The sequence below is a fragment of the Protopterus annectens genome, chromosome 3.part1, assembly GCF_019279795.1.
Source record: "Protopterus annectens isolate FY-2018-M chromosome 3.part1, PAN1.0, whole genome shotgun sequence".
Taxonomy (NCBI): domain Eukaryota; kingdom Metazoa; phylum Chordata; order Ceratodontiformes; family Protopteridae; genus Protopterus; species Protopterus annectens.
In genome coordinates this window covers 838,065,271-838,084,855 of record NC_056732.1, presented here as the reverse complement: position 1 = coordinate 838,084,855, position 19,585 = coordinate 838,065,271, and the positions used below count along the sequence as shown (strand labels likewise).

Genomic DNA, 19,585 nt, shown 5'->3' with positions numbered 1-19,585 from the left:
CAGCTTGGAGGGTTCCATGACTTCTACCCATATCTCTCTCTCCAAAAAAGTTCAAGAGATCTTACTGGAAGCACGCAGACCTTCCACCAGAAAAACTTATTCAGCCAAATGGAAGAGATTCATCACCTGGAATGCCAACAAGGGTCAGGATGTATCAGTAATAAGCATGCCACAGATACTAGAATACTTGGCAGAAATGCTTCATAGTGGCCTTTCATATTCTTCCATAAAATACACGCTTCAGCAATCTCAGCAAAATACAACTGTGATCCACCTGTGTTTTCACATCCTTTGCTAAGACAGTTTCTAAGAGGGATAAAGAATATCAAACCTCCCAGGAAACCACCAGTGCCTGCATGGGACCTCAACTTCGTCTTGGAAAAATTAACTCTTCCTCCTTTTGAGCCAGCAGCATCTTCAGAAATGCAATTTCTGTCCTGGAAAACAGTTTTCCTGTTGGCAGTTACCTCAGCAAGAAGAGTTTCGGAGATACAGGCCCTCATAGCAGTACCTCCATTCCTTATTTTTCATCAGGACAGAGTTTCTTTAAGAACCAATCCTTCATTCATGCCAAAAGTGATATCCAGGGTGTCTCTAAATCAAGCAATTCACCTGCCTACTTTCTTTCCCAATCCTCAAAATAAAGGAGAAAAGCTGCTGCACACTTTGGACATACACAGACAATTACGCTACTACTTGGACAGAACAAAGGCCAACAGAAAGTCTGACCAACTATTTGTAGCTTACGCTGCTGGAGTGCAAGGAAAGGCAATTTCCAAACAATTTCAAAATGGATTGGACACTGCATCAGATTCTGTTATTCTTTCCATGGAAAAGGTGTGCCAGCCAATATCAGGCCACACTCCACCAGAGCTATAGCCACCTCCACAGCCTTTCTAAGAGGGGTGGCTACAAAGGACATTCTAGAAGCTGGTACATGGAGCTCCGTGCATACATTTTCCAAACACTACAACCTGCCTTTATACTCCAGATCCCGAGCAGGCTTTGCTTCGGCAGTCCTGCAGGGCATTTTAGCTACACCATCTTTTTCTTAGATCCTACCACCCCCAGCTTGGCTATGGTATTCAACCCATATGTCAGGACTGCAGTTGCATTCTTGAAGGACATAGTACAGTTTTGTACCTACCATAAATGTAGATGTCCGATAGATATGCAACTGCAGTCAGGTTTACCCTCCCTCCTACCCCTCTGTAATTTACATTTTGGGTCCACTACCCCTTTTCCAACTTAGCTGGAGATAGCTTTTATGGTGTATCTGTTTATTACTATTGTGCATGTCTGGAATTTTATGCATTCTCTACATTTAGCCTTCCTTGGAGGGCACCTGGCATCTGGGGCAAGAAACACTGAAGAAGATGGCGTCGGCTGATGCTTTTATACCCCAGCCGCTCTGACGTCAGGGAAGAGGCGACATCAGCCGACGCCGGACCCAGACTTTGGAATCCGGCCGACGAAGGGGCTGCCTAAGGCAGGACAACCCATATGTCAGGATTGCAGTTGCATATCTATCGGACATCTACATTTATGGTAGGTACAAAACTGTACTTTCTTCCCAAACTATGGCAGCAAGGCAGAATACAGATTACATCAACTGGACGTACAAGGACAATTACGTTTCTACCTGTACAGAACAAAGGCACTCAGAAAATCAGACCAATTTGTATCTTTCTCAGATATGAAAAAGGGCGCCCCAATATCTAAAGTCACGCTTTCAAAATAACTTGCTGATTGCATAAACATCTCAAAATAGAGAACTTCCAGGGAAGATAAAAGGTCATTCTACAAGGGTTGTTGTGACCTCTTCGGCCTTTCAAGCTAGATTACCCATAGATTTGATTTGTGCTGCAGCGACATGGGTAAAGCGTCATACCTTTATTATTCATTACAAAGTAGATCTGGCCTCCAGGAACAGGGCTTCCTTTAGATCCACTATTCTGAAGAGTATTTTCCCTTGACCCACCCAAGAAAGAAGGTGCTGGGGACGCTGTGCCATCCAGCAATGAATGAAGAGATGGTAAGGACAACATAACATTAAGAAGCTATGTACTCACCATAACGTTCCATGTTTGTTCTTCTCGCCTTCATTCTTGTGCCCCCCATCCTTACCCCAGCCTTCACTCCTAGAGGATCAAGAAGTCTAACAAAATTGAAATTCATGTCTTCTGTTTCTCTTCCTTGCTTCCTTTAGTAGACAGGTTTATATAGGAACTACTAGTTTAGGATTTGCAAATGAGATGTGGGTAATCTTCCCAAGGCATGATGGGATAGGGTATAGCCTCGAGCCGGTGGAAGCTCTCCAGCATTAGTATAGGCCGAGTCGGAACCGGTTCTTGGTTCCGAACCCATCCAGCAATGAATGAAGGCGAGATGGATAACAAACATGGAACGTTATGGTGAGTACATAACTTCTTATTCATCTCAGTCTCCCTATCCAAGGCTTCTGCTGTGAGAAATTGTCTTACTCTCACATTTCAAAAGTATGGCCCTAACACATTGAAAGGTAACAGAAATGCTCAAAATGTGTGGTTTTGCTTCACAGTCTCAAGCACAGAATAGTCTGTTATTAACAGGAGCAAGCAAGTGCATTTATAACTATTGCATTCCAAGAAAAGGCACTCTTAACCATCAGAAGTATACAAAGAAAGCAAAACAAGTACCAAATGATAGAGATAAAAAATTAATTCTTCTCTCTCCAAAGCAGATGTCACTTTCATTACATTGGAAACTCTTTGCATGGCAATCCATACACAGATCTTACGTAACCCCTCATAAAATGGAACTTATATTTAAGAAAAATATTGGCTGTTGGAGATGTGATTTAACAATAAAAGCAGACTGGAAACATATGTTCTACGAATGCCATTTGATTAAACCATACTGGGATAAAATAAATTGTTTTCTGCAAATGGTATTCAATGACAAATTCCAGATTTCTAAATCTCTTATTTTGTTTAATGTACCTGTACTTGACTGTGTACCGAGAACAAAATATGTAATCTTGTGGACTCTCCTAGCCATTGCAAGGAAGAACATTACATCAAACTGGAAATCCAAAGCTTCTTCAACTTTTAAGCAATACAGGAATATGATGTCAGCAGTATCGCAATTCGAAATGAACACTATTAAAGGAAGAACTACATCATTATATATAGCATGGCAAAAAGTAACTGAAATACTGGAGCGTAACGACTGTAGCAAATTGTAATCGTGAAACAATTGTATAGAAAGTCGATCATATGTCAACAATAGACACCCTTGTAAATACTTTATTTTGGTTTTAATGTTGATATCTGCTTACTGCCTTTAGCTTGCCTGTTTAAATAATTTGTAAATACTTACTTCACTGTCATAAATAACCTATATACATGTTTTCATTTTTGAAAATGAGTAAAAATATTTTCAAATAAAAAGAGGTGTACAAAGAAAGCAAAGCATAGCAATTTTGTTACTGAGGGGGTAGTGGGGTACAAAGGCTGTGTGTATGTGTAAAAGCAGTTAATTATCACAGTCAAAGCAGTCTTCAAAATGTCTTTGGTAGAGGTTCTGCAGTACGTTCATGACAATCAACCAAATGAAGTTTAACAGGAAGTGTGGCTGTTTTTTGTGGGGCGGCAAGACTGTGGTCATTGTTAAAATAGTCTTTGGTTTCGCTTGGCAGAGGATGCAGTGTATGTATCTTAGAACAGTAAGCTGAAATAGATTACTATAGCTGTAGTTTCCTCCTTAATTGGCACAGTTAGACATCAGAGGTGTATATAAAGTTTGACTGTTTTTTTGAAGAATGTATATATGAAAGCAAAAACTTTTCTAGAAGCACTTGTTAAAATGGTCAGTGAATGTGGCTTGGCAGAGGCCTGTAGTTTGTCTGAGAGCAGCAAGTTGAAATACATTTCTTTATGATGAAAGTGAAAGAAATTAAAGAAATTATAGCCAATCAAACATCAGACGTATATATAAAATATTGTTAATTTTAACAGTGATAATGGTGGTATAGATAAGCTATGTTTGTAAAAGCAGTGGCAGTTACATTATCACTTAAAATAAAACGTTAATATGTTTTGTCAGAGGAACTCTGGTGTATGTGCCTAAGGTGCTGCAAGTTAAAATGTATTATTATTGTTGTACTTCATGGTAATCACAAACAGAGGTGTAGAGAGCTATTTGGGGGGTGTTTTGTATGGCAGACAGCTGTGAAAGCAGAGGTAGTTACATACTGTTAAATCATCATCAACTCCCTTTTTCTACATGGGGTCTCAGGGTGTTTTGTCAGTTCTCACCATCATTCTCTTCAATGCTAGTGACTGAGTTTTTCACGCGCACCTCTTTTGCTGAATGCCCTCGTTTCCTGCCTTTTTCCCCGTCTGTTCCAAGTTGTCATCACCAGATTGTCTTGCTTTTCTGCATGTGCTGGAACCACTGTAATCTGTTCTGTTTTAATGTTTTTCTGCTGTTGGAGCTACTTTGGTTTCTGCTGCTGTGTCCTCATTTCTTCATCTGTCCTATTGTATGCTTCCCACCATGTGTCTCGGGCACTTCATCTCCATCACCTGTAACTTCCTCAACTTCTCTGTCTTTACTGCCCATGTTTTTGGATCATACAGTAGTAGTAATTGCACCACAGTGTTGTACAACGTACTTTTCAGCTTCTTGGGCATTCTTCTGTCATACAGTAACCTGACACTGTGCCAGTTGGCTGCAGACCCTCTGATTCTAGTTTTGGCTTCCACATTCAGACTTCCCCTCTCCTCAACCATGCCTCCTAGATACTTGAACATGTTGACCTGCTCTACTATTTTTCTGTCTTTCTCAAGTCTCAAAATCTTCTGATTTCCCCATTTGCTGCCATTGCAACTGTCTTATCTGTACTTAGTTTCATCCCGTGCATATTCAGATGTTCATCGTGCTATACTGCTGTAGTCATCACACTTGGGTTATCCTGTCATCAGGCGGTCCCGCAGTCGGCCGAATCCCAAAGTCCTGGTACGGCGTCTATTGTCGTCGCCTCTTCCCTGACGTCAGTGCGACGGGGATAAAGGAGACAGCCGACGCCATTTTCTCCAGTCTTTCTTGCCGCGCGGTGCCCAAAGCAGAAGCAGTTCACAAGTGCCGGTCGGCCAGCTCCTGAAATTTTCGAATCGAGTTTCAGCCCGAAGTCTTCTCTAAAGCTAAGTACCCCGTTGGGGAAACTTTTCTTGCCTCAGACCGATGTCAGACAATGTTAATAATTGTATTTCTTGTGGGAAGCAAATACCTCATAAGGATTTTCATTCTTATTGTATTCCTTGCCTAGGCCCAGACCACGAAATCTCTGGTTGTCAGTTTTGTGCTAGGTTCAACAAACGTACAATTAAGCGTCGTGCAGAATTCGCCCAGCACTATAGCATGCCGTCGGAGCAACCGACATCAGCAATGATTAAAATACGCAAAGATAAGGACCGGCAGCCAAGGCCAAGACCAGATACCGAGGCCTCAGCAAGGCCTGACGCCGGTTCTCTGGTTTTCAGCGAGGCACCTTCGCAGCCCCTGACTACCGCTGATTCAGAAATTTTGACGGCATCCCAAACCGAAGCAGTTGGGCCTCAGGATCCGGTTCCACCTCACTCACTCCTCGGACGCCAGCCCCGACGGGGATCCGGAAATTTTGGATAGGCCTTCGATCTCAGAAGGTGTTTTCAAACCGACAGCTGTCTCTGCCAAGCCTTATGCTAAGCTCAAAGCCCCCTTGAAAGTTAGAAAACCGGGGCCACCCCCCCCCCCCACAGGCCCCTATGCCTAAGAAACAGATGCTTAAGATGGCTGAGGATTTAATTACCCTCATCAGGGGATCCCAACTCCCACCTGACAAAAGGCCTAGACTGGAGGAAGATTATCCTTCCTCTGACCAAGCATCCATTTCCTCAGGCAACTCTGACGACCAGGATTACTCCTTCCCTCCTTATGAAGACTCAGATGCTGAAGAGTCCATTCCCTCTGTCTCCCCCCCCCAGAAGACTACTCTTTTGGGGAAACTTTACACACCATGAGGGAACACTTCCACTGGGAAGGCCCAGATTACTCTGACTCCAAGAAAAGACTCTGTGAGTTTCTTCTTCTTCCACAGCATAGACCCCTGGCAATTCCTCCAGTTTTAGACATTTTGGATGATGTTTTCTCTGAATCCAGTTTAAACCCAGATTCCTTACCTCTAGCACCAGCTAAACCAGACCGATAGTACCGAGTTCCTGATACTCATAAGTTTCTATACAAAAGCCCTAATGCAGACCCCGAGACCATTTCCCAGGGTCCCAAAGGGGTTAAGGCCTCTACTGCTAAGAATCCACTTCCTTCTGAAAGAGATTCCAGAGCATTAGAAAGATGGGGAAAGAAAGTGTATACGTCTGCCACTTTGGCCATGAGGGCATTAAACTGCCAATTCCACATGCTAAAATACCAACAGTATTTGATTACACAGTTAAAACAGAAGCTGATCCCTCAGACAGATCAACTAGATTTGAAAGAGATGCAGGATTTGCTGCATGCAGCAGAACAGGTGGGAAAACATACCTTACAGTGTGGTTTTGATTCATTGGAAGCCTCATGTAGAGCAGCTGTCACAGGGTCTGTCATACGTAGGCATGCTTGGCTTAAAGAACAAGCCTTACCAGAACATGTCAAAGCAAAGTTATTGGATGCCCCATTGCAGAAAGATGTGTTATTTGGTGTTAAAGCAGAGGAAGCTTTAAAGAAAATGGAAGAAAAGGCAAAATCTATGCAAACAGTTAAAGATTTTTTACAGGTACAACCTCCTCGATTCAGCAGAAACTGGCCATCAAAAAACTGATCCTTTCCTGCATCAGACAGACCCCAAAGAGGTAGGTACAGGCACCCAAGGGGCAGAGGCCAGACGCAAGGTTCTTTCAGGCATAGACAATGGCATACAACAACTCAAAGAGGTGGAGACGAAAGATCTCAACCCTTCAGGAAACGAACACAATGACTTCCCTCTTCGCCTGCCAAGCAAAATTGCCCTGGCAGCACCTTTGGGAGGGAAACTGGCTCTATTTCCACAAAATTGGTGCATCATAACAAAGGACAAATGGATTCTGGACATTATTACCCGAGGCTACAGATTTCATTTCCACACTTTACCTCTGATGAGAGGCATGCCAAATCTGCCTCCAAACCAATGGGCAGAGGCTCAAACGCAAATTTCAGCTCTCATGGATATGAAAGCAATTCAAAAGGTACCTACAAAGGAGCAAGGTCAAGGTTTTTACTCAAGACTGTTTCTAGTCCCAAGAAAGGACAAAGCCTGGAGGCCCATCTTAGACCTCTCAATTCTGAACACATACCTGGAGGTACCCAAATTCAAAATGCTCACAGTACAGCAGCTCCTTCCCATGCTGGGAAAGCAGTCTTGGCTGGTAACGTTGGACCTCAAAGAGGCATACCTGCATGTCCCTATCAGACAAGATTGCAGAAGATACCTCAGATTTTTGGCAGGTACAACGCATAATCAATTCTCTGCATTGCCCTTTGGCTTATCTACTGCACCCAGAGTATTTACAAAATGCCTGGCATCAGTAATTGCATATTGCAGACAGCGAGAAATACAAATTTATCCATATCTGGACGACTGCCTGATCCAAGCGGACAGCAAGGACATTGTATTACAGCATCTGGCTTTTGTAACACAGCTGCTCAGTTGCCTAGGGTACACAGTAAATAAAAAGAAGTCAAAACGAATACCCTCGCAACAGATAATATTCCTGGGTGCCAGCTTAAATACAACGGCCCAGATGGCTTACAGTGTGGTCACGCCAGACAAACAAAAAACGATTGACTCAATACTTCAAAAAGATAGCAACTTTTACCCAGCTCACTGCAAGGAAAATCCTGCAGGCATTGGGGTTCATGGCATCATGCATTCAACTAATCCCATATGCAAAGCTGCATATGTGAAAATTACAATGGTACCTGAAAAGTGTATGGTCTCAACACAGGCACAGCCTCAAAACAAATATACCTATCATTCCCTGCCTTCAAAAAGAGTTCCTATGGTGGACTCAAGCATGTCAAATAAACAAGGGTCTTCCTTTCGTCTTACCTCCAGCAAACCAAACCATGACAACAGATTCTTCAGACTACGCCTGGGGAGCACACATGGCAGGACAGTGCATACAGGGCAAATGGTCTGCAAAGCAAATGCATCTTCACATCAACCAAAAGGAGATGCTAGCTGTGCAAAATGCACTGACAGCCTTCAAGGACCTCTTGCATCCAGGACAACTTCTAATAAGGACATACAACACCACAGTTATGTGGTACATAAACAAACAGGGAGGAACACACTCTTACCCTTTATGCAGACAGGCTATGACCTTATGGAACACAGAATTGACCTACCAAGTACAACTACAAGCACAATTCCTGCCAGGAAAGGAAAACATATTGGCAGACGAATTAAGCAGAAATATGGCAGACCCTCACGAGTGGAGACTACACCCACAAGTATTTTCAATGATAACTCAAAGATGGGGATGTCCAGACATAAATCTATTTGCCTCCCCCAACAATTGCCAATTACAAAAATTCTGCACAAGGACTTATCACTCCCTAGCCTGGAACGTGGGCGCTCTATCATTCAGTTGGACAACACTGACAAGTCTATGCCTTCCCTCCACTAGCTCTATTGACCAAGGTATTATTGAGGGTCAGATCAGAGAGACCACAAATGATCCTCATTGCTCCGGACTGGCCACGCCAGCACTGGTACCCATTACTAAGGAACTTGACTCACAGCCCTCAATGGATCTTGCCTCAATTCCCACTACTGTTGACTCATAAAAACTATCAAACGCGTCACAGCCAGCTCAGAACTTTAAATTTAGCTGCATGGAGAATTCCTTAAATTATCAATCAACACTTCTCTCAAAGGACGTCCTGAATGTCATTTTGGAGGCCAGGAGGCCCAGCACCAGGAAGACTTACTCAGACAAATGGAAAAGATTTTGTGCATGGCACCAGGCTAAAGGTCAAAATCCTTGGATACCAAACATTCCTCACATCCTGCAATACCTAACAGAGATGCTACACAAAGGCCTTTCCTTCTCCTCCATTAAGATCCATGCTTCAGCCATTTCAGTTCAATATAATACGGATCCCCCAATTTTCTCACACCGTTTACTTAGGCAGTTTCTCAGAGGGGCTAAGAATATAAGACCCCCCAGAAAACCACAACACCAACTTGGGACCTGAACTTCGTTTTAGAAAAGTTAACACTACCTCCTTTCGAACCAGAATTCTCAGCAGAACTACAATACTTGTCTTGGAAAACAGCCTTGTGACTGGCTATTACCTCAGCACGCAGGGTCTCAGAACTACAGGCACTTATGGCAGTGGAACCTTTCATCATTTTCCATCAGGACAGAGTCTCTTTATGAACTAACCCTACCTTTATGCCCAAGGTAGTATCCAGTGTGGCTTTGAATCAGACCATTCATTTACCAACCTTTTATCCTAACCCACAGAATAATGGAGAAAGGCTCCTTCACTCTTTGGACATTCACAGACAGCTACGTTACTATTTAGATAAGACAAATATCTTCAGAAAAACTGACCAACTGTTTGTATCATATGCTGCAGGTTCACAAGGAAAGGCTATTTCAAAACAGACCATCTCCAAATGGATAGCACATTGTATCCGCTTTTGCTACTCGCACCATGGGAAGGCAGTGCCTGTCAATATTAGATCCCATTCTACCAGGGATACTGCAACCTCAGCAGCCTTTCTCAGAGGGGTTCCAACCAAAGACATTCTGGAGGCAGCTACTTGGAGTTCAGTGCACACATTTACCAAGCACTACCATCTTCCATTATACTCAAAAATAGAGCTGGTTTTGCCACTGCAGTTCTGCAGGGCATCCTAGCATCACCTAACCCAGTTTAATACCAGCCACCCTTCCATAGCTTTGGGATTCTACCCAAGTGTGATGACTGCAGCAGTATAGCACAATGAACATAGTACAGTTTTGTACCTACCATAAATGTAGATGTTTGAGTGGTTATACTGCTGCAGTCCAGGTTACCCTCCCTCCATCCCCTCTACATACCAGGGTGTTAGTTACAACTCCATGTACATCAATCTATTGGATGCATGTCTATATGGTGTATTTGCTAACAGCTAGTACTATTGCTTATCTTCTAAGGTATTGTTGCATAGCTATTGTATTGCCTTCCTAGTTGGGGGCACCTGACATCTGGGGCAAGAAAAACTGAAGAAAATGGCGTCGGCTGTCTCTTTTATACCCCTGTCGCACTGACGTCAGGGAAGAGGCGACAACAACCGACGCCGGACCAGGACTTTGGGATTCGGCCGACTGCGGGACCACCTGACGGCAGGATAACCCAAGTGTGATGACTGCAGCAGTATAACCACTCGAACATCTACATTTATGGTAGGTACAAAACTGTACTTTTTGCATTCCATTCCCCTATTCTTTGCTGAGGTTGTTGCTCAGAGTCTGCATGTAATGACACATAATCTGCATACAGCCACTCTGTTAGTCTCACATCTGACCTGTTTCCTAATGTAGTCCAAGACCAGTATGAACAACACCAGGCTCACAGATGAACCCTGATACACACCCACTGCCATTGGGAACCCCTCTGTAAGACCAAACACTGTTCATACTTGACTCATTGGGTCCTTATGCATAGCCTGCACTAATTCTACTAATGTTTCATGGACTTTGGACAACCACAGGACTGCCCAATTCAGTTTTCTTGGGACCTTGACATATGCTTTCTCGAAGTATTTCTCTCACTGTAGATGTCAGGTCATTGTACTGTATCCTGATTGGGGTCTGAACTGCTAATCTCCCATCTTACTTTTTACTACTGTCCGTATTTATTTCAGTCACCCTCTCCAAAACTTTCATGCAATGTGGTATGAGTTTGATACCATTTTACTGCCCACAGCAGTGAATCTCCCCTTTGTTCTTGAACATTGGTATCAGTATGCTTGTTCTGCAGTCATCTGGGATATAATATATCTTTCTCTCCATGTTGCTATAATTGCCCTAGAGAGCCATTTCTCCCCTATTTCACCCAGCATCTTTATCATATCTGCTCTGACCTCATCTGAGCCCAATGCTGTCCTGACTTCATTTTCTTTAGTGCTGTTCTTACTACTTCTATAGCGCTGCTTCTCTTTTTTTCATTGTAGGCTGTCTGGGGCAGCACAGCTTATCTGAGGTTTTCTTCATTTAGAAGCTGCTGGAAGTGCTCTTTCTACTTGCTTGTGATGTCCAGTGAACTGGTAAGCAGTTTGTTGCTGGCATCCCTTATGAAGGCTGTTTGACTATCTTCTTTGTGTCCACCTTTGCTAGCAACCTGATTTAGTTGTTTTGTCATTTACTGAGTCACTTTCCAGAAACTGGTAGAGTGCCCCCAATACTTTGTTCTTTGGTATTGTAACTTCTCTGTTAGCCAGCCAGTATGCCTTCCTAGCCTAGTCCATCTTTTCTTTCTCCCACTTTTTCCTGCACTCCTCCTTTTGATGACTTCCAAGACTTCTGCAGTCCGCCACCAGCTTTTCTTGTGTACCTTTCTTCCATAACTGGCTTCTCTGCATATCTGTTCTGTAGTCCTCATACACATTGTTTTGAGGAGCTGTTATTTTTCTTCAACTCCATCTATATCCTCTTCCTCCTGAGGTGCTGGAGCTCTGAATCATTCTTTGAACTGTTGTGCTCTCTCTCCAGTCAACTTCCAGGTCTTCAGCCTGAACTCTGTTGACCTTAGAGCCTTCTCTGTCCACTGCTTGCAGCTGATTATAGCAACCAGTGGTTTATGCTGTGGGCCAACTGTTTCACTGGGGATGACTTTGCAGTCGCTGATTCTTCTAGTAAAGGGCAGTGTGTAGAATGCCTACCTGAGTTGCATGTTGGCCACCCTTGTATGTGATCTTGTGACACTCTCCCTTACTGAACTATGCTTTGGTCACCATCAAGTCATCTGCTAGACCAAAGTCTAGAATACCCTCTCCTTCTTTATTCCTGTTGCCCCACCCATGTAGACCCAGGCAGTCATCATATCCTGTTCTGTCTGTCCCGATGTTAAAAAGATAATTGATATGACTTGTCAGAAGTCTGCAGTGTCTGTGTGAGCAGCAAGTTGGAATACATTACTGTGATAATTTCTTTTACTTGATTATAGTCCAGTTTTACTTGTACACCCATCAGATTGGACATCTGTTCTTGTTCCTGGACTGAGGTGGTTCTGTACTTTGACTCTGTGGTAAGCATATAGAGCTGCACCATGTTGTAACTAAGTTGTACAACAGCTGTGTCAGAAGAGTATAAAGTAGAAATTTCAACATTCAAAACTTGTAAAATCTTTGAATAAAGCATTTTGACAGTGTAATTTGACCCCTTGTGATTCCATTGACATGAGGACTGTGCACCCCTGCACCCCTGCAGCTCTGCTACCTGTGTATGCTAACATCAAGATAACTGTACGTGATTACAGAGAACGTCAAGATGCCATGATCACTTTTGTGTATAATTTAGCTAGGCTCATAATTTCATTTTAATATTCAACATGTCAGTTTCAGTCCTTAAAATATCAGTGGATATCCATACAAATAGATATTTGTAGGATAATGAGTGCCTCTCCAGCCTTGCCAAGTCTAGTATGTGGACTCAAGTCAAAACATGTAGACACTTTTATCTGTGTCTTGATTACCTTGTATTCTGCTAAGACAATGTGATGCATTATTCTATTTCCTGAAAATAAGTCAGAGTATTTCTTAGTACAAGATCTTCATTGATCTGTGCCAGTCGTGAAATCTTTGGTTGGATATGCGAGTGACACCTGTTGCTAGATTTTGATTTATCAAAAGTTGAGGAGGAGGGGGCAGTGCTGAACCTTACTGACTTCCTTTTATGGACACCTGATGAACTTCAGTTATTCTGTCACAAACCAGAAAGGTCTTGAGGAATGCTTAAACACGGCTTCCACATCTGGCAGGCAGCAGTGATTGTGGAGGTAGGCTGTGTATGCATTATATAGCAGCTTACTGTAGCTTCCTGTTATTGCTTTCTCATGCATTTCTCTTGTATTTTGAAATTCTGTGTCAAGGTAACACACCAAGTTAGCTGTATAACCAAACCACATTGTGAAGACAGTGGCAGCTTTTTTTTTGGTTACTCATTCACTCCAATGGAGCTCAGGAACTTTGCACTGTAACTTCCAATGTGTGGACCCTAAGCCTTTTGACAGAATCAAATTATGTCCTCAAATTTCGAACAAATGTTCATATTTCTGGAACCATAGAGGTTATGAAACTAGTATAAATGCCAAACTCTTCAGCACAAACTGTTTTTATAATCACAGTATTCTTTAGGTTCTAGGTCTTAAACTGAATTTTATAAGTCACTGTAAACACAGTAACTGTTACATGTGTAATATTTTGTAAACAACTTACAATGTCTCAGCAACTACTCATGTTACAAATATACTATCAGCAGCATTTTATTCATCTAGCTGAGAGCTTTCAAATGAGGCTAAGGAGTTCTGTCTGTGTTACTTGGTTGTTGAGGTATTTAGAAAGATATGAACATTATATGTATATAATATCATAAAAACAGTTAATATGTCTTTACTTGCAGTAGACAGAGGTCAAATATGTATACAGTTGAGTTTGCCATTGTGTAAGCTTTAAGATGAAATCTTGTAAAACCTAGAGAAGGGAAAGGGAAAAGTAGCAGCAAGGGAGAGGAGGGAGAGAGAGAAAAAAAGAATAATAACTTTTACATTTCTGATATACTCTCTGCTATTCTAAAGGAGCCATAAGTAACCTTGAGTTATTTTCACTTCACCCATTTCCTAAAAAGCTCACTGAAGTTGTGGTACCCATCTCAAACAGGCTGTAAGCAACTTGAAGGCCTAAATCAAGCCATAACCATTGTTGCAACATTCCAAAGAATGGATTGTAACATCTAATCGAGATGTCTATGTAAGCAGCAAGTTGGACTTTTTGGTCCTACCTCAAATCTATGGCTAAACAGGGGAAAGATTTAACTGTAACACACCTCTCAAGCTGACTTCTTGCCACTTGCATCCAAGGAGCTCTACACTGGGAGAAAATAAAATGGACTATTTTCTGCTTAATTTCTGAAGAAAATAAATAGAGACAGGATAGAAATCAAAAATAAAAGCGGGTGGGGTGATTTATTGTAGCTGCCAACAAACTAACACAGCTTTTTTTTTCTCTCTCTCCCCGATTAGGATATCAAAAAGGTAAAACTTATAACTTTGAGTCATTGTTGCTTCTGTAAAGTGTTAAAAAGCATTTTATTATTGATAGAAATAAACATCTTACAGAAGAGTGTTGATTGCAGTGTAACAAGTAGGAACAAATGCTATCAGGTTCTGAATGTCTGATTGCATAATGAATGTAATCAGCAGGTTGTGTATTTTCCCACACCAGTATATGTAAAGCCAATTAAAAGAGAACATGACCATTACTGTACAATACATGCCATATAAGACCGAGTTAAGATTTATGTACATATGTGTGTATGTATGTGTGTGTGTGTATATATATATATATATATATATCTATATATGTGTATATATATATATATATATATGTGTGTGTGTGTATGTATATATATGTATATTTGTGTATGTATGTGTGTATATATATTTTTTCCCTCTATTTCTATTCTTACACAGTAATTGAAATTGTTTACAGTATAATCCTCTACTAGTCCTATAATAAATAATCTGTATAAGCCCAAAGTAACTTTCTGAGGATAGTAATGCATGTTATCTAGAATACGGCTTCTGTTTTTGCTAAAGGAATATACACCATGGGTTAGAAAGGAGACGTGATATACCCAAGACTAGTTAATTGTGTTGTAATGTCACTAGGGATGACTAATGAAACTAATGCTTACCTTATTACTAAGGTCATAATCCATATGCTATCTGTCATTAGTACTGTTAGGCATATAATAGATAATGTATATATGCCCAACATAACTCTCTGATGCTGGTGATGCATGTTCACTAGAATACAGCTTCCGTTTTTGCAAAACGAATATACAACACGGTTTAGAAGTGAGGCATGGTATAGCCTAGTGTACTTAGTTGTGTTACAATGTCATTAAGTGTCGCTTAATGATATTATTGCCGCCCTTATTACTATGGTCGTAATCCATATGGTATCTGACATTAATACTTCTAATTATCAATAGATATAATATAAAGATATATGTTGTTTAATAACTATCCTTATTTTTTAAGATATGTAAAATCTGGTCCTACCATACCAGAATCGGGAAAAATTAATTATCCTGATAAATGGGGCAAGGATGTTGAGAGACTACTTTTTTTTTTTTTTTTTGAGTGGTTTTTCACATCTTGTATTGCTGAGTTTATTATGTATTTTATGTATATATGTTTTTCTTACAGTTGCTACTATTTCATACAAACCAATATGCTCCTGCTCTAGAACTTAGAATACTGTTTGTTCTTTTGAATAATCTCTCTGATGTAGTAGGTATATGGCTAGGCACAGTAGGGGTAACGAGAGACTCTAGGGCCGCAATAGATTCAGTAATCCTAATCTACGACTTGTATATATGCACATTCATATTGGAGAGAGAGTCTTCCAAGTATTACATTTATTTTTCTAGAACTTAAACTCACTATATGTAAATGTGTGAAATAAGCTCTGGGAATATCAGAGGCCTACAGGATAAAAATAAAAAAATAATAATATTACACTTAATTTACCAGTCCAACTCTGACATTTACCTTTTTACAAGAAACACACTTGCTAGATGTGGATTGGAATAAAGACAGAGATAAAAGATGGATATCTTCAATTATTGCCTCAGGGAGGGAGACTAACTCAAAAGGAGTAGCTTTTCTGATTAAAAAATCTTTTAAAGAAAAGGTAATAGATTTGGGTACGGACAAAGAGGGTAGGTGGTGCTACTTTAAAACCATCAACTCCATATCAAATAGACCTACAAATTTCCTGAATATATGTGGGCCCTGTGCCAATCAACACAAATTTATTATACAAATATACAACCTATCAAAATTTCCGAATCATGAATATGTAATAGGAGGTGACTGGAATATGGTCAGTGACCCTGCAAAAGACAGAACTAGCAAAAACAAATTCCATAATAAGAGAATATTGAGAGAACTAGAAGATTTGAGGCTAGACTATTGCCTGTGTGATCCTTACTATACAAAAGCCCATTCCACCAATATGTGCACATACACATACTGCTCTCCATGTTATAAGACCTGGTCTAGGATTGATTTTTTCTTAATTTCTAACTCCTTAATCAATGATAAAACTGTATACTCATCTTGTCCAAGATTCCTCTCGGATCACTCTAAGATAACTATAAATATAACCCCAGTAACCAACCCATTAAAGAATGAAAAATCCTTCACTTGGACATTAAACCCTAACCTCTTAGACAAAGTAGAAGTGAAAATGATATTAACAAAGAATTAGAGGAATTAGATTAAAATCTGTCCCTTTCTGACATCAAAATTGACATTATATGGGTGGCGTATAAGGCCAAAATTAAAGGATTACTGATCCAAAAAGCCTCCTACTATAAAAACTTACTAAATAAAAAGAAAACTCGATAAAAGATGAAATCCATGAAATTGAAGTATCGCTTCAACATAAATTTTCACCAGAATTGGAAAAAAAACTCCTTGCCCAACAAAAAGAACTATATACACTCCATTCTCAGAACTTATCATTCCACGAAATGAAGCTTCTGACTAACTGTTGACATTGAGCACAACAACCCTTCAAGCTTCTGGCAAGATTAATTAACATATATCATACTCCCATAACAATTTCACAAATCTTATATAGGAACGGAATTTACACGGATGCTCAAGAAATAATACAGATATTTGAAAAAATATATAAGGAAATGTATGGACCTCATAATACCCCTTCATTAGAGAACTTTAACAATTTTATCAAAGATCTTAAATTCCCTAAGATTGAAGACCAACAAGTGTTGCTTTTAGAAGCTCCTTTTAATATAGAGGAAATTGCAGAAGCAATAAAAGGCATAAAAAGTAATAAAGCACTAGGCCCTGATGGATTCACATCAAAATTTTACAAGTCATTTGCTCCAAAATTGACCCTCATCCTATATAAAATCTTTAACCATATAAGCTAGCATGGCTTCCAAGATTTGTAACTAAACAATTCTAAAACTATATTTATTCATAAACAAAATACAGACAAAACCAACCTATTTAATTATAGACCGGTCTCCCTCATAAATGTTGACATTAAAATCTATTCCCTGGTCCTAGCAAATAGAATTAAAAAATATATTACCTAAAATTATATCTCCAGATCAGTCTGGCTTTATGTCAAGGAGACAAACATGGGATACCCTGACCTTCGATGCAGCCATACATCTTCTTGAGAAAGACAAATCTCCTAGATACCTTTTGGCATTAGATGCTACTAAAGCTTTCGATAGGGTAAATCTTGAATTCCTTTTCTTGACTCTAAAACAATTTAATATCCCAAATACATTTATAGAAAAAAATCAGAGCACTATACAAGTCTTCTTACATCACATTGGTCATAAACTTTTCTCCAATAAAGTAAAACTAGTAACTGGTACAAGACAGGGATGCTCCCTTTCCCCCTATCTATTTAATCTATATATAGAGCCCCTATTCATCTACCTGGCACAAAAAACATTTCACCATATACCTAAAATACTTAATAATAAACTTTTAATCTCAGCATTTGCTGATGACCTGATCATTTATTTTCAATTACCTAACACGAACTTAGGTAAGATTATAAAAACAAAAAGGCATCTTCTCAAAAGCCTCCAACTATGAAGTACATTCATCTAAATCAATCATATTTCAAATCAACCCATTAGGACAAAATCTCCTCCCTCTCCCAGACACAGAAATTAAAGTTAAAAAAGTATTCCACTACCTAGGAATTAACTTCGAACATAACCAAAAAGACTCCTACCAAAATGATCTTCTTAAAACCTAGACTAACATAGAAAATGACTTGGACAAATGGGAACTAATGAAACTTTCAGTTTTATCAAAAGTGGCAATAATTAAAATGAATATTTTACCAAAAATATTATACCAATTTAATGCTACCAACGCTATTATTCCTACCAACTTCTTTAAAAAAAAAATCAATAAAATACTAAGTTCATATGGTTTCCAAAAAACCCAAGGATAGCTATAACAAAACTTATTTTCCCTAAAGACAAAGGAGGTCTGGGGTTACCAGACTTTAAACTCTAGTATGATCTAATATGCGCAAATAGACTTATTTTAATAGCAGACCACATCCCAAAATATGCGGAATCCTTTCCAAAATGGGTTAATGTATGGTACGCTCATGTTTTAAAGACTAAAATAGATCCTAAATCCATACCATTTATAGATGGATCTAACCTAAAATATATAAAACTTCTCACTTCTGTCAGACCTACAACTAAAAAGTGCTTTAACCCTATTACAGCCAGTACACTTGAACCCAAATTTAAAAATAGGAAATTAAATGATCAACCTAGATCAATATCCACAAATCAAAGATCTTACAGTCTAGGATCTATATAGACTTAAAACAGGTCATTAAAATATGTCAAACATCATCTCAACCTTAATAACAAATACACAATAATATTGAGACAATTGGTGGAAAAGATATCTATCTTCAGAGACATCCCACAAGAAATAGAAAATGTAATAAGCACTCAGGTCTTAGTCAAGTTCGTAAAACTTCCAAAAAAATGCTGTCATCTGCATACAAGTTAAGCACCTCTATAAAATACCAGTCCACCTTTACATCTGCTCAATACTGGAAAGACAAGAATCCAGAAATAACTAATGATCAGCTCTCACAAGCATGGTTTTATACAAACAAATACTCTCTCTACACGAAATTGACTTGCACCCAGTTAATGGTCAACAGTAATGCCTGTTAATGCCAGAACGACTAAATAAGTTTTTCCCCGAATAACTCACCTTTCTGCCCCTTCTGTCCATCAAAAATAGCAGACTTATTACATATCCTCTGGTACTGCAAATTTGCACATAACCTCTGGGACTCATTAAGAATTAAACTCTACAAAATGGGTTATGGGCAATCTACATTATCCTGGGAATTTGCGATTCTACATGGTTACTCACTTCACGTACCCACATCAGATTTAAGAATTCTGATCCCCATATTTGAACTAGTCAAATTATATATTACTCAAAACTGCATAGACAGATCTAAATTAAACTGGGGAGAATTTACGAATATGGCCCACACTTACATAATCTCACACAAACTCATGATTAATGATAAAAAGAAACAAATACAATTCCTAAAAATATGGAAAATTATCTTAGACCATATATTAGAATAATAAATATGTATGTTATAACTATGTAATTACCCGCATTATTTGGTATGGAAGAACCCTCTCTCTAATAACTTTGAAATAAAATCTCTAAGCAACATAATTCTTTGTAAAATAAC

At 39.6% G+C, this 19,585-nt stretch overlaps 1 protein-coding gene across 4 annotated transcripts in view; it reads left to right on the top strand.

Moving 5' to 3' along the window:
• The window catches only part of ZADH2 (zinc binding alcohol dehydrogenase domain containing 2), a 583,785-nt gene that overhangs the window by 558,128 nt on the left and 6,072 nt on the right, over positions 1-19,585 (top strand). The gene's annotated exons all lie outside the window — the stretch shown is intronic.